The 16,265-nt window shown below is 41.6% G+C and overlaps 3 non-coding genes across 3 annotated transcripts; 2 read left to right on the top strand and 1 right to left on the bottom strand.

The window, feature by feature from the left end:
- Nucleotides 1-7,697: 7,697 nt before the first annotated feature.
- Nucleotides 7,698-7,786, top strand: TRNAY-GUA (transfer RNA tyrosine (anticodon GUA)). The gene is given in 2 exon segments: nt 7,698-7,734; nt 7,751-7,786. It is a non-coding gene; the product is annotated as a tRNA-Tyr (tRNA).
- Nucleotides 7,787-9,623: 1,837 nt separating this feature from the next.
- On the bottom strand, nt 9,624-9,696 carry TRNAA-AGC (transfer RNA alanine (anticodon AGC)). The gene has a single exon. It is a non-coding gene; the product is annotated as a tRNA-Ala (tRNA).
- Nucleotides 9,697-13,110: 3,414 nt separating this feature from the next.
- Nucleotides 13,111-13,197, top strand: TRNAY-GUA (transfer RNA tyrosine (anticodon GUA)). Its single transcript is given in 2 exon segments — nt 13,111-13,147; nt 13,162-13,197. It is a non-coding gene; the product is annotated as a tRNA-Tyr (tRNA).
- The last annotated feature ends 3,068 nt before the right edge of the window (nt 13,198-16,265 follow it).

The raw sequence follows: 16,265 nt of genomic DNA, 5'->3' as shown, positions 1-16,265 counted from the left end.
TCTCAAGGTGCTCACACATGGATCAATGACAGCACGCCCTAGTACTTTTCCATAAGCTGTACCCAATTTAGTGTTGTTGCCACTGTCAGGGTACCCACTGATCTTAGCCACTAGACCATAAAACTCACTTTGATTTTCTATTGCGGAAAAGTAAAAATAGTGATGAACTTGATTAGCAGCATAAACCTACTACACAAAAAAGAATGGCACACCAGACCTTATAATCTTGTTTCTGTGCTGGTTGGTATAAAAGCAGATATGAGTGCGGAGAGAGCATGAAAAAAACACTGAGCTAAGAGTGAAGATTATAGGTTTTAGACATAGCTTTTGTCACTTTAAACGTTTTTTGGTGTTAGACAAATCAATTAAATTATCAGAATCTTAGTCTCCTATTAAAGGGGTGTAATGCTTGTTCTGTGTACTTATAGGGCTTTTATGAGAATCAGGATAATATGAGTGAGTACTTTCAACGCACACAAATCACCTTTTGGACATAATACCTGAATCCCATCAATATGTACCTTTCTAGGGACGTATATTATCATTTTAAATATATCAATGTTAAATGCACAAACAGTGGACACCAGACAGGCTTCAGAAAGGGAAAACAGTAAAATAAAAAGAGGTCAGAAAAAGGACAGCTCTCCTTAACACCTATAAGAATCCAAGTATGGGACAGGAAATTGCCTCCTCCAGATCTTGGCTAATAACTAAGTAGGTGTAAAACAAAAGAGAAATGTCAGGGCTGGCTTGGTGGCGCAGTAGTTATGTTCACACATTCTGCTTTGCTGGCCTGGGGTTCACCAGACTGGATCCTGGGTGCAGACCTATGCACCACTTGTCAAGCCATGCTGTGTCAGACATCCCACATATAAAGTAGAGGAAGATGGGCACAGATGTTAGCTCAGGGTCAGTCTTCCTCAGCAAAAAGAGGAGGATTGGCAGCAGATATTAGCTTAGGGCTAAGATTCCTCAAAAAAAAAAAAAAAAAAAAGAAGAAGAAGAAAACTAAAACAAAACAAAAAAAGGAACACTGCAGCCAGCAATCTTACCCAGTCTCAAAAGGCTACACCGTGAAGAAGGACCAGGAGTCAGGATAGGCCTGGAACAGCCATGTTGTAATAAGGTCTCTCCAGGGAAAAGTCCCCACATTATTTTGGAGGACTGTATGAAAGACAATGCAGCCAAGAGGATTGGAGATAATCAGAAAATGGGTTCTCTCATTCAAGTTTGATGCACATTATCTTTCACCAAATTCTTCTGCAACTCAAATTCCTCCAGCATTTCTCTACATTGTACCCTTTCTCCAGAAGAGCCAACCAAGCTACCTGACTCTCTTCACTGCATGCATTTGCTGTGTTCAGCATCAACAGGTGAAGGCATCAGACGGCTGCCTCTGAAGTCTGAACAGATTGTGATGCTGCCTCTTAGTAGCAATAAAATCTTGGACAAGTTACCTCTCTGACAATATTAATTCCCACCTCACATAGTGTCAAGAGAACTACATATGATCATTCTTTTATTCCCTAAAATTTCTTTATTATGCATTAATAACAACAGTTATTTATTAAGACCTTACCACACACAAGGCACTATGCTATCTGCTTGAGAGCTAACTACGAACACAACAGAACAGAAGGCCCCTGACCTCAGTCAGTAAAGTGTGTGTAATGCCTAGTACATATCACGTACTTGGAAATGTTATATATTTTTTCCTGATGGTTAGCTAATGTCTAGCTAAGTTTTATGGACTTAACTTGTCTTACATTCCTAGATCCTCTGGCTTTTTCTTTTCTTATCTTACACTTCTAGTATAGAATATCTTTTCAAAAATCATAGAGGAATGAGAAGCCACAAATCAATTTAAAAAAAAAAAACAAGGAAAAACATGTTAAATTTTACTTTGAAAAACTCCTGGAAATCCCATGTCTGTTGGTATGCACAATGTGCATTTTAACCGTCTTATGATAGTCTTCGTCTTAGATATTTGCAATCAATCTAAAGAGCATATCAGAGAAGGAATGAAGGAATGACCTACCTTACGGCAGGGCATTTGTTGGCAAGTATGATTAATTTAGCTTTGCCTTGTCTAGTCATTTTCACCATCTGTGTTCCAGCACATATTTTTATAATCAGCTGAAGTCTGGAGTTCAAATAATCCCAGGACTTTTTATAAAAAAACAAATGTTTACATTAGCAGCATACACTTTTCTTAAAGTATGGACTAAATTACCAACTAGAGAGGTTTCATTAACTTAAATACCAAGAATTCTGAGCCAAAACTTCCAAGCTGAAAACCATTACTCCATGACCGACTCAAACTTATTCTTTGAGATTTAAATTCTGACAGCTTTTAGGGAGACTGTATTGTTTCTGTACATTCCCAGCACTTAGCATAGTGCCTGGAATAGTGCTCAGAACGCGTTTTTTAATATGAAGGTCACTGTTGTGTACATATTACTTCTTTTCATTAATTTTCGTTACAAAACTCGAACAGTTGAAGTTTTCATTCAATTATGACTATTGAGCCCAATGTAAAAAAAAATATATCAAGTAACCTTTTGACCTTGCTCACATATACATGATCCTGGAATCAATTAAAAATATCTCTATTTTGTCTAATTTGATTGTGATCAATCACTTCCTTCAAAATTCCTCTCTAAAAATTTTCACGAGATCTAGGAGGCCCTCCTTAATGAATCTCACCCAAATCTGATCACTCAGGTAGTCTAAATTCCATCTACTTAACTGTGGCATTGTTTGCTACCTGTTGTTTTAAGGATTAAATTGTTACTCTTATGCTTCATATAGTGTATTCTCGAAATTTCCACTCTAACTTACCCAAAGATGGGGTCCAGATGAAAGCCTTTCAAAACACTGTGTGGGTTCTCCTGTTTGAGCCTGTAGGGATGACCCGTGCACCGTGCTTTACAAATGCTATTTCATTTGATATTCTCAATAATACCCCATAGGATCTGTATTATCTTTATTATCATCATCCCCATTTGGCACAAGGAAGTTAGAGAGATCACACAGCTAATAAGAGACAGTATTCAAAAGTGCCCTAAGTGGCTCCACAGCCTGGTTCTTTTCATTACATCATATACACTACTACTAAGTAACCTGTCGTGGTCCTGTATAATCTACCACGGAAATTCATTACTCACTTCTAAATTGTATTCAACGGGGTCTGTGTATACGAGTCGTTCAATACATATTTATTCTTTTTTTGAAGTATCACAATACAGTAACTATTCAAATACAATTCACAGAAATTTGTTCTGCACTCACTCCCGCATTACACAAGCAGTCTCCACTTGGGGTTCTTCTGGCCTCATCCCGCGCTGCTGCAATAATTACCAAGTCCTGCCGGACACGTGGAGGTCAGTACTCCGGTTTCCTCACCCTCAGGAACCACCAGATCACAAAGAACGCAGAGCTTCCGCCCCCAGCCCGCAGCAGGCGCACAGTAAACCTTTGCTGAATGAACAGATCAGTGAATGAATGGAAGTCAGTGAATAAACGATCTGTTGCTTTGCAACCTGGGCCGCGTTTAAAACAAAAGGACACTTATTGACTGATAATTACTCGGATGCACAGAGCGTATTACTAAGTCCTCTCTTCGCCCCATCAACGGGGCTTCAGTTCCGCCGGGCTGAGTTCAGCAGCGGCCCGACCCCTCCGCGGCATCGCAAACAGGCCCCGCCCCCTCCGCCACGTGACCGCCCTCCGCCACGTGACCCGCCGGCCGAGCCGTGGAGCACGCTCGGCGTGGGCTTCCTGGACGCCAGCTTCCTCTCCACCCTTCGGGAAAGTAACTCCGCTGCCCAACGCAGGGGAAAAGAAAGCGTGTCGGGGCGGGGCGGGCGAAGAAGCTGAGGAAAAGCGGAAGAGAGGGAGTAGTGCCTCCGGGTCCGGAGCCCAAAACGGGGCGCGGGGATACGGAGGCTCTTCCCGCCGAGGTGCACGGGGGACCTGGCGAAGCTTTTCTTGTGTGTGTCTAAACCGCATCTGCGTCTCTAAAGTTCTTGTCGCCTGCCGAAGTATTAAATCAGGGAGCTCCGAGCGCCCACACTCACCTGCGGCCTCGGCTCCCGGCACCGCCGCTGTGTTCAGAACACGCAAGGCTGATTCTCTTTTCTCTCGCCGGGTTGGGAGAGGGGTAGGGAGGAGGACTCGAAATTCATCTCCTACCTGCATCTGGGAATGCTTTTGAGGCAGATAAAGATAGGGACATAAAAACTTTCTTGCTTCTTCCCGTTTTCACAGAGTTCTAGTTTATTTTGAAAATACATAGAATTCTAGCTATATGTGGAAGAATCAGATATGATTCCTGACCTACAAGGATACAGGTGATTCACACACACCCTCAGAATCCCTCCAATCTACCGCCTGTCCCCACTCCTCCTCTTCTCAAGGCTCCCTAGGCATGTCTGTCTTTCTCTATCTGAATCTTCTATACTGTGGAACCAGAGAAAATGAAGGAAGTCATGGATCCTGTCTCTTAAGGCGGGTGTAGGATTACACATAAAGTCATGTAAGTATGAACCCCAATCCACTATCACAAAGACTTGTGCTTGCCAGACTTCATGAAATCAAATTCGTCGTAAACTGGATGGTTCTGGTGGTAGATCAGACTTTTGATAAGAGGGTTCACATTCCTTCCTGTGAATGAATTTTCATTTCGGAGGGGACCCAATTATTTTCTTTCACACTAAAGGGCCTGTAGGGAGAGTGGCAGGAAGCAAGGACTTCTTTTAGTGGTGGTAATCTCGTGGGCCTCACACTCCTCTCAGTAAGACCTTTCGACGCTTGTGTGGAGAACAGAACAGAAAGGACACATCTGGACAAGGGGATCCATTACAAGGTGATTGCAGCAGTCCAGTCAGAAGGTGCGGAGGGTCTAAATGAGGCGGTAGCTGTAGAACCTGAGAAGAGAGATTAAGAAAATGTTAAGGGAAAGAACTCGGAACTTTAGAAAAGTGACTGTGCATGATCAGGGAAAGGTACAGATTGAGTGACGGGGTATGTATCACTAATATAAAAAAACCCAAAAATAAATGAATGGAATTAATTTTTCAAAAAAACTTCATACTGACTTCAAAATATACATTTATTGTATTTTCCAGGCCTTCTCCAGCCTTTAGATTAAAAAAACACACAAAAACTTGGAAATAGGCAATAAAATAGAAAAATAAACAGAAGGCTGCATAACTTTTCAATATCATCATCTTAGATCTAGAGCATTTGCTAACAGGTCTGCCTAAGAATTATTTTCATTCTCTAGGGCATGGTTTCTCAGCCTCAACACTAGTGCCATTTTGACTGGATAAAAAATTCTTCGTTGTAGGGGCTGTCCTGTGCCTTGTAGGATCCTTGATAGTGTGGGGACCTGAGGTTGGCCACCCCAAGATATGTCTCTTTGGCATCAGGATTATTTGAGGCTGATTGCTTTTGATAAACTGGGACAGGGAAGGAGGCTCTGAGGAATGGAACTTGCCCTTCCTTAGGACACATTTACATTTGTAAGGTAAATCTCTATCTGTAAAAGGTGCCTCCCTCTCTGTACCAGGAAGAAGAAAGGAGATGACCTTCTCTCTAAAAACTCTTAATCAATACCAAAGGCAAGGACTTAAAATCTGCATTTTATTGTGCTAGTCTCGTAACCTCCTGTAACTGAATTCCCTCCCCCTCCCAACTTTGGCATTTCCTTAAAGATTAAGCATCTTTCTTTAGGCTGGGAACCGATTGAGGCGCTCATCTGTGGACCCCCCCACCCCCAGCCTGAGGCAACACACCTGCCACCCCGCGGCGTTCACTGGGACAGCAGACCTATCTGTCATTTCCATCAAGCGCTGTGCTGACAGAGCGGCCTCGTGACTATTGTAAAAGGGACATTTCAATCATATGTGAAACACCCTGTTTAGGGCTATATAACCACTATGTGCACCCCACTTCTTCGGTGCCCTTTCTTCTTTCGGGAAGAAAGGCCCTGGGCCATGGTTCCTCATAAAGCTTTGTTTAATTTTCTCTTGCTATTCTGTCTCCTGTGAATTTAATTCGTTCTCTGGCCAGACGAACCCCCATTTGGGGAGAGGAAATGTCCTCCTCCCCTACAATAGCATTCTTGGCCTTTACCCACTATATGCCAGGAGCACCTCCTGAATCATGACAATCAAACATGTCTCCTCACATTGCCAAATGTCCCCTGGTGCGGCGCAAAATTGCCCCCCTGGAGAACTGCTGCTCTGTCAGTAAGTAACTTTGTTTTGACAAGGTGGGAGGGGACCCAATTATTTTCTTTCACAAGAAAGGGCCTGTGGGGAGAGTGGCAGGCCCTTTTGATTAGACTATTTTCACCTCTGTAAGGGTAAATGTTAGTTTGTAGATAACTGATAGTGGTGCAAATGAACTTTGGTAAAGATGTAGTTGTTTTCTGCCCTGTAGAAAAAGTAACAGTTTTAGCCCTGTAGGGCATTTTCCATTTCTGTATCTAATTTAGAATGTTAACCGTAGCATTGTTTCTTTCATTGAATGTAAATAATTTCTTTGAACCAGTTTTACCATCTTGTTGGTTCTCTCATTAATTAATAAAATAAATCTTTTGGCAAGTTTTTTTTACATTTGTATGAGCCGTGCATTTTTTTTTGAAAAGTGTTTACTTTGACAAAATGGATAATACTAAATATATCTATAAAATGGGATAACTTATTCAGTCAATTGGAGCTGAGGAGGAGGTAAAATTTTATATTTAATTCATTTAGGCTGGGCCCTCCCAAAAACGGTTTCGGGAAGATTTGAGGAAGTTAATGGCCAAATTAAGTAATTAGCAACTTGCTTTTACTTCTTATTCAGAAAAAACAAAATCTTTCTTTGTGCCATAGAGGAGTGAAGATTGGTCTTAATGTTCTACTTAAGGGAGATCATTGGCCCTTTGTGTGTGGCTCTATTGTATGACAATGTAACGATATTTATTTGAAGGTGAAGAACAAAACAGATCCTGATGTGGGAGGCCACCTCAAGTAGATTTGATTAACAGGAGACTGTAATAGCCATTTTGAGCTATTCAAACATTCAACAAAACTAGACTAGAAACTTACACTTTGCAAAATTAACTAGCATTTGAATATTACTTTCTATAGTGTGTTAAGATAGAAAATTTACAAATATATTGTTTTAGCTCCTCATCGACAGATTTTTGCCGAGTTTAGAATTAGTGTGATAGTCTGATTTATCTGTAGGGACTAATGTCCATTAAAGAACATTTTAGTATGGTTTCGAAGAGTCTAACCGTATGCTTGCTTTCTTCTTCCTCCTCCTTCTCCTTTGTTAATTATCCTCTTAAAATTGCAGATTAAAGTTCTTCAAAGCCTATTTATAAGTGCAGTCAAAATTGGTTATTTAAATTCACTCATCACACTAAAAGACATTCATCGCCAAGTCGTTATCACTTCTTGTGTCTCCTTATCATTTTATTTTCCTTTTTAGCAAATCAGTGCGTGCTCCCGTTTTCTTCTTGGTCCAGGGCAGGGGACCTTTGAGTGTTAGTTCCGAAGGGGTGCTGGCTTACAACAAAAACACGGAAGCGGCTAGAGCAAACTCGTCAGCAACACTAGCAAATGAAGCAGCAAACGCCTACGGTCTCCCAACCTTATGCAGAGATGGCATCCTCGGCGGGTAAGCGAAAGAGTGTGATTCCTTCGATAGCTCAGTTGGTAGAGCGGAGGACTGTAGTGTGAAGCTCCCAGGCATCCTTAGGTCGCTGGTTCGAGTCCGGCTCGAAGGAGTCAATGTTTTGCGTTGTTTTTCATGCCCACCCTCAAAAAGTCATCTCAGTTATACATTTCCTCGGTGTGCATCTATTTAACATTATTCTTGTTGCGCAGCAAGTCTAATTTTTCAAATTATTATTCTCCGCAACAATTATTAATACACGCGATCAGACTTCAGCCCCATAGTTCACATACAGCTGTCGGCGCAGAGATGTCCTGAGCCCAGAAGAGGTGGATCAGAGGCGGGCCCCCTGGGCTAGGGGTCCAGAGATGAGTCTTCGCCCCACCACTAGGGAATCCGGACCCAGGGAGAGGGGCGGGCTGGTAGGAATGAAGCGGACCCGGTGGTAGTTGGTGGGGCACGCGCGCCCCCTGGTGGGCTTAGTCTCCTTATCGTTGGGAAGGTTCTTTTTCAAGGGATGCAGCTGCCCACCACCTGGGGGGCGAGATAAAATTCAGCGGCACTGCTCGTGATTCTCCGTTTAATTAATTAACAGTGGCTCTCAACCCTGGCTGAGAAAAGTTGGTGGTTATCCGAATGACCTGGAAAGATTTTACAAGGCAGTTACGTTTGGGCCACTTTGGATGGGACCTAGGCATTGGTAGTTTTAAAAGCTCCCAGGTGATTTTAATGTGCTGCAAGTTTTGAGAATCACCGCTAGAAGAGAAACAAAAATTTGAGGAGAAAAAAATAAAACAAGGGAAAAAACGGATAGGACTTTCTATTCATGCTGGGAATTAGCTCAAAAGGTAGAGCTCTCTCTTAACAATAGAAAACATTTGCTAATTTTGTGCCAATCTCATTGAAATATATTAATCCCACTTGTACCGTGTCTCAAAAATGTGGTCCCGAATACCTAAGGAAGAGTCCTCAACTCGAAGATATTAAATCAAAGTAGGGAAGAATTGTCTGTGGACTTTGTGCCCGGCAATTTCTTGTGTCTTCCTTCCCATGATTCAGAACTGTTATTCTTTAAGTAAATAATTCCGAAATTTTGGTGTGTATCAGAACCACCTGGAGAGCTAATACAGAACACAGAAACCCAGGTTTGTTGAATTAGGGTAGTGTTTTTAGAACCCCGGCCTAACAAGCATTGGAAACTACCCATATTGAGGGGTAAAGACTGGTCTAAACTGGTAGCTCCCCATTAACTCCTTGCTTTTTGAAAGCGAATTGGGGGCAAAATGGCCCAATTTTCTTTTCAAAGATGACTTTTGGGCCTTGGATGCCAAGTTTATTAGATAGTCGTGGTTCTTGCCGCGGCACCATAGATTCCGATCCAGATAGGTTTTGCGGCGCAATTTCCCTCCCATATTTGGGCCATATTCTGCCATATTCCAGTATTAGTAGCAGCAACAACACCACCACCTCCGAATATACAGCCAAATGACTCCTGAAGAGGAAGAGTGAATGTTAAACCTCAAACATACCTACATATTCTTTGGCTCTTCACTATCTCTTTAAGAAATGGAAATTATTCCAGTTGTAAGAACTTGAGGTGGCCCCCAATGGGTCGGACATGTGGGAAATAGATTCCGAAAATTGAAAATGTAATATTAACGCATAAATAGTTGAAACGTAAATTTGTAAATCTACCTGGCGAGACCAATATTCAAATCTGCAAAACGTGAGAAAAATCCCAAAGAGTTCAATCTTGCCTATCCTAGTACTGTCACAAGCCGAAGTATCTTCACAGTACGTGGGTCCTCAAGGAAGGTGAGGTAACCTTGAGTACGTGGCTCTTGAAGGAAAAGTCTTCTGTGTAATGATTGGCCATTAACTGGTAATGTTAACTGGCAAGGTATTTATAGGAGCACGGTAATAAAGACCAAAGGGGGGAAACATAAAACTGGAGAATGCGGGCATCGATCCCGCTACCTCTCGCATGCTAAGCGAGCGCTCTACCATTTGAGCTAATTCCCCACCTCGACGTAGCCCCATTACTCCCTTGCACACTTTAATATCTGGAAGTAATTCAAAATTGGCTGCCACCTGTTTGTAGTCCGCGTTAGCCAAGGAGATGAAGGGCGGGACTGCGAATCAATGGTGATCAAACAGCCCCATGACGAATTCCGCCCCTCGGGGCCACCTATAACCTGTTCTATGGTGCTGCATCCTGTCGGGAGAAGATTGAAGAGTGCAGGTGGACCAGGGCGTGGAGTCCACAGAAACGCCTGTCTTTGAAATTAGGCAAGACGTTGCCACTGGAATCTTATCTACGGAAACAGGAAACCGGCAGGAAATTGCAGAAACATCCAGGAGGGAAAATCAAGTTTCTCAAGCAATGAGGCTCAGCTTTGGCCTTCCTAATAGTTCCTGCCGATCCGTGCACACCTAAATTTTCCATCAGTTGACTCCGCCTGCGCAGGGAACAGATACTCCAGAGTCCCTATGAATGTCCCCTAAGATCCGCTTTTTTTCTGGCTTTTTTTCTTAAATTACTGTCCATGGACACATGGCCTCCAGGAGGCTTGCGCCCCAGTTAATTTCTTCCTTCATTCTGGCTGCTGTAGTCCCAATTTTGATCAAGTGGTGTACAAGTTATTTTTCTAAGGTAAACATTAATAGGAAAAGCGAATATAATTATGGCTGCAGGCTTAGACCCAGAGTCCTTGCAAAAAGACAAAGGCAGCAGTTGCTTCTTTTTCTTCTGGGCCTATGGAGGACTAGGTACCAGGTACTGTGCTGGGTGCTGGGTACTGTTCAGAGCTAGTTCTGAAAAGGAGGATTCTCAGGCATTGCCAGAGGCCCATCACTTGCAGGAAAGACATACGAAGGCCCTCACCTGACAGCTACACCTTCAATTGCTTCTTTGCCTGAAATTCCATCGTTAGAGACTTCTCTCTCTCTTTTTTCTTTTTTGGTTTAACGTTATTTTCTAGTTTCAATCATATTGCGGTAAGGTGATCAAAACTGAAATGGAGAAGGTGGAACATCTTATTTAAGAAAGTGACTCTATGCCACCATGCTATGCAGGGCATGCCAAGCAGGCCTTTCCAAGACCCTTATGATGCCTTTAGTGCTTGTTCTTCTCTTTTGCTTTTGCATTGCAATCAAGGCTGACAAAAAAGTGGATAACTTTCTGTGGGAGGAAACCCTCCACCTTCCTGTCCCACCTCCCATCTTAGATAAGAGAGTTCAAAACTCAGGTGTTCTAAGAGAGTATAGAAAACTACCATTCACTTCAAAGCTTGACTCAGGGTCAGCCTTACCTTGTTTCTCACCATAGGCTGAGTGCTTTCTCCTTACTCTTCTCTGGACACAATTTATGCAGCTACAGAAGTCAATTTGGCCTCCACTCACTCTTCTATTTATTTTCCATGATTCTATTAAGGGTGCAGGTGTGGAACTGGAGTGAAAGAAAGTAGCCCAATTCCATAGCTCTGATCTCTGAACTGAGCTTTAGGATGACTGGCTGTGAATTGGAAGTGATTGTTTCGTCTGGGGGCTTTTAACCATGAGCTGGGAGTTCTAGTTTCCAATAATATTGAATTAGGTGTTAAATTCTCTAACCACTTAGTTTCCACAGAGGTAAAATGAAGATCAAGAATATTATCTTAAAATTCACATGGAAGGTTTACTAGTTGTTAAACTATTGACTCACCTCTAAGCTCACTGCTCTGGACTGAATTGTGTTCCTCCAAAATTCATACCTTGAAGCTCTAACCCCAGTGTAACTGTATTTGGAATGCGGAAGTAATTGAGATTAATGAGGTCGTAAGGATGGGGTCTGGATCCCATAGGATTAGTGTCCTTATAAGGTGGGACACCAGAGAGCTCGCTTTCTCCTTCTCTCTTTGCCGTGTGAGAGTCAGATGTGGATGTCTGCAAGCCAGGAAGAGAGCTCTCACGAGGAACGGGATGGCTGTCATCTTGATCTTGGACTTCCCAGCCTCCAGAACTATGAGAAAATAAATGTCTGTTTTTTAAGCCACCCAGTCTGTGGTATTTTGTCATAGCAGCCTGAGCAGACTAAGACACTCATCCTTCTTCAATCTGTCTTGTGATAAAGGAGGTGGTACTCTGTAAACAACTCTGCTGATTTACTACTTGGCTCCACGTTAGGTTTTGCTAAAAAGGGAAGCTAGAGGGAGAATGCAAGGCTCGTGGAGGAGGAGGAAAGTGGATTTGTCTTCCCTGTTTCCTTGTTGGGGGCTTTCTCTCCCTCTACGTGTCACCCCAGTAATGCTTCTGCATCCCAACAGAGACAACAATTCTTTAGCAGCTATTGAACCCAGCACCATCCTGAAATTTCACCACCTGTTGCCATCTCTGCTGTTCTCTATTTGGTATTCAAGGCACAGATAGGACACAACAATGTCAAGAGAAACTGTCCACTTTTTAGGATCCTTCCTCTCTAGCTGCTGATTCCCTTTTTGGTTAGGAACATTGAGATTTACTAGATGCTATTTTCTTAGTGTCTCATGTGAAAAGATTTAATTACTGAGTTCAATATCAACTATGTGCTCTCGATATTCCTACTAGGAGGCATTGGTAATTGCCATTTGAAGAAAAATTTGGAATGTTTTCAATAATATGGTTTTGTAGAAATTGTATTTTAATAAGCACAGGTATTTGACAGAGAAATTCAGTTAATCTTTTCCTTAAATATATTACCAAGGAAAAACTTGTCTCTCCTGGTAATTTAACACATTCTCCATTTGTGTCTATTTCTGCCTTAGGCACAAGGAAACCGAGCATGCAGCAATCTCTGTTGAACCTCTCAATGTTTGACGATTTGCTTTGGAAAAGGAATATTTACATTTCCATTGAAATTTTTTAGGGGTTTTTGTTTCACTTTAATTGCTCCACTATATTATGCAATATAATATGAACCATCCAAATTGTTTATCAACACACACACACACACACACACACATGCACAAAACACTCCACATGTTTCATCATTAGAGTTATGAATATAGTGTGTGTCCCACTAGATTTTCAGAAAGGAGAATCACTATTGTGCCAAAATGCCTTGGACATTGCTCTGTTCACAACTTTGGGATCCTCATCAACCCAGTTATCTGTATTTAGGGCAACCGTATCATTCATCGAGCAAACCTAGACACTTTTGATAGAAAAAGGAGGAGGTAATCAGACCGGACGGATACACATAGAGTAACATCTGAACGTCTTAAATGTACAATCCATTGAACTTCACATATTTATAAACCCATGAAACCAACTTTCTAGATCATTACATAGAACACATTCAGTGTTTAAGAAGACTGCTTAAAATTGACTGTACTTTAAAAAAATGAATATCAATTATTATCAAAACAGAATTAGGATAGACATTATTTTAAGGATTCTGTAAAATTTCTCATAGATAGCCCTTCGATAGCTCAGTTGGTAGAGCGGAGGACTGTAGGTGTGTTAATAGACATCCTTAGGTCGCTGGTTCGAATCCGGCTCGAAGGACGAGAGTTTTGAAACTCGTAGACGCAAGCAATGAACCCACCATAAAATTTAGATGCTTATCAACATTAAGGAATAATCTCTTTCCCCCTGCAAAAGAATGTCGCCAGAAGACACCACCAATTAGGGTGCCGTTTCTGTTCAAATATGAACTCGTTGACCTCTCTTATTTACATGCATAAAAGACGTCCGGAATGGACTAGTAGCCTGCTTCTTCTAGGGAAGGGCAGCTAGGTCACTGAAAGACATTTCCAGGAAGTCTTAGCTCTCAGGGTGAAATTCACACCTCTCAACTCCCCGCCTCCCCAGTCTCCGGCCCGCTCCAGGCTTCTCCAGGTCACTCTTGCTTCCCACTGCTAATCATCCAACGCAGCTTTTATTCACTTCCCTCCCCCTCGCCCACCCGAGTTAAAGGTTAGGCTCCTGCCGCGTCTACACTGCACCAACAAACCAGAGGCAGCCTCCACGACGGAGTTCAGTCGAGGAGGTGCGTGAGAAGTGGGGGGAATGGGACGGGCGCCCTGCCCCCAAGGTTTTCACTTTGGAGATCTGAACATGCGTTGGGCTTTGGGGTCTTCCGTTATCTTAGCGATTTCTGAAGAAGTATTTTATTAGAGACAATTTCAAACATACCCAAAAGTAGAAAATAGTATAATGCACCTCGTCGTAGCCATCTCCCAGATACAACCACCATTTTTACACCAACTGCCCCAAATACACACCCCGCCCCAGCCTCTGATCTTTTTGCACAAACCCAGGATGTGTTCTCATTTCGCCCAGCGTTGTATTTAGAAGAGGTCGGCGTTAAGGATGAAAAAGGGACAGAATCAGCTCATCCCCTCTCCCTCCTCACACACACACCGGGAGTGGAGGACGATTAACAAAAAGTCATCTCCCTTAAAATGAACAAGGAGCGCGCGAGTGGGACCGCGAGGAAAGCGTGGCAGCCGCGAGGTGAGGAGGCGGCCTGGGCCGCCCGTATGTTAGGAATGTAACTGGGACGCGTCCTGAGAAAAATTGTCAAGCCCGCATTCTAACTGGGTTCAGTCCTTCTCCGTAGCTTAGAGCAGGTTCGCGTGGGGGTGAAAAAAATGTATCGGGGTGCCAGCAAGGGCGATATATATTAATAAATAATGGAAACATGAATAATAAGTAATAAAAGCCCTGGGTTCGAGGTGAGGCCCATTCGCCAGCCTGACTTAGGAGCCGAGAGTTGCATGAGAAGGAGCCTTCGAAGGTAGTTTCCCAAGGTTCTGCCGATTCAGAACGACAGGCAGGGCGTGAGCAGGAAGTCTCAGCACAGATGGGAACTTTGCTGCAAGGGTCCAGCGTTCAGTGACGTCCCTCGTTAACTCTGGGTCGACGCCGTGAGGAAACGAGGTCCTGCGGTGCGAACCACAGTGGGAATTGAACTTGCAGGGGATGCTTGTGTGCTCCGTTGTTTCTCTTGTTTTCCAAGACAGTTTTTTTTTTTTAAACTTTGATGAAGTCCAGTTTATCATTTTTTCTTTATGGTTTATGCTTTTTGTGTCCTATTTAAGAGTTTTTTGCTTAACCTGAAGTTACAAAGATTTTCTCCTATGTTTTCTTCCGGAAGTTTTATAATTTTAGTCCTTACATTTAGGTCTTGATCCATTTTGAGTTAATTTTTGTATATTATGTTATATAAGGGTCTAAGTTCATGTATCAGCAAGTGAATACTCAAATTGTCCAGCACCGTTTGTTAAAGACTGTCTTTTCCACATTGAATTATCTTGGCATCTTTGTCAAAATCAAATGACCGTGTATATATGTGGGTATGTTTTTCTGGACTCTATAACTTTATAGTAAATCTTCAAATCAGGTAATGTTAAGTCCTCCAACTTTGTTCTTAAAAACTGTTTGGGATATTTGGCATCTTCTGCATGTCTATACAAAGTTTAGGATCAGCTTGTCAACTTCTGCAAAAACCCTCACTGAGACGGTACATTAAATGTATAAGTCAATTTGGAAGAATCGACATCTAAAAAATATTGCTTTCCATAATGAAAATGGTCTTCAAATGTGTTTTCATTGTATTTTGTTAAATTTATTTCCAAATATTTCACACTTTTTATACCATTCCAAATGGTATTTTCTATTTCAAGTTCCAGCTATTCATTGTTTATAAGTAGGAACACTTACTAATAAACAGAATTATAATCTATTATATCTGTGCCCTGCAGCTTTGGTAAACTCATATGTAGTAGCTTTATAGTAGATTCTTCAGGATTTTCTTCATAGATATATTGTGTCATATACAAATACAGTTTTACCTTTTCCTTTCAAATTCACAGGATTTTATTTCTCTTTCTTGCCTCATTGCCCTAGCTAGAAGCTCTAGGACAATGTTGAATAGAACTCATGAGAATGGACATCCTTGCTCTAGACCTGATCTTAGAGCCAAAGCATTCAGTCTTTCACCATTAAATATAATTTTAATTGTAGGATTTTAAAATATGTCTTTATAGCTTGAGGAAATTCTCTTATATCATTAGTTCGCAGAAATTTCGTCATGAATATATCTTAATTTTGTCATCTGTTTTTCTGCATCTATTATCATCTAGTTTTTCTTTTTCGGTCTTATAAGATGATTACATTGATTTTTTAATAAGTTATAACCTACACTTTAATTTTTTGAAAGTTTATTTTCCCATTTTTAAAATTAGGTTAAAATTTACATACAGCAAAGTGACCCTTTTTAGTGCAGTGAATTTTGACAAATGTATGCAGTCATGTAACCACTATTACAATCAAGATATAAAATAGTTACACCACTTCTCAAAATTTCCTCATGATCCTTTTGTAAATTCCTCCTCCTACATTCTACTCTGGTAACTATTGATATTTTCTGTCCCTATAGGTTTGTTCTTGTAAGAATGTCATATGAATGGAATCATATAGTTATGTGACCTTTTGTATCTGGCCTCTTTTATTCAGCACAATGCATGTGAGATTTTCCTTGTTGTTACATTTATCAATAGTTTGTTCCTTTTTTCTTGCTGACTAGTATTCCATTGGACTGTTAGGGTTGTCCGTAAATTTAGGAGAAG

Source organism: Equus asinus, chromosome 8, assembly GCF_041296235.1.
Source record: "Equus asinus isolate D_3611 breed Donkey chromosome 8, EquAss-T2T_v2, whole genome shotgun sequence".
NCBI lineage: Eukaryota > Metazoa > Chordata > Mammalia > Perissodactyla > Equidae > Equus > Equus asinus.
The sequence above is the reverse complement of the archived record's forward strand: the minus strand, read 5'-3'. Positions and strand labels throughout refer to the sequence as shown.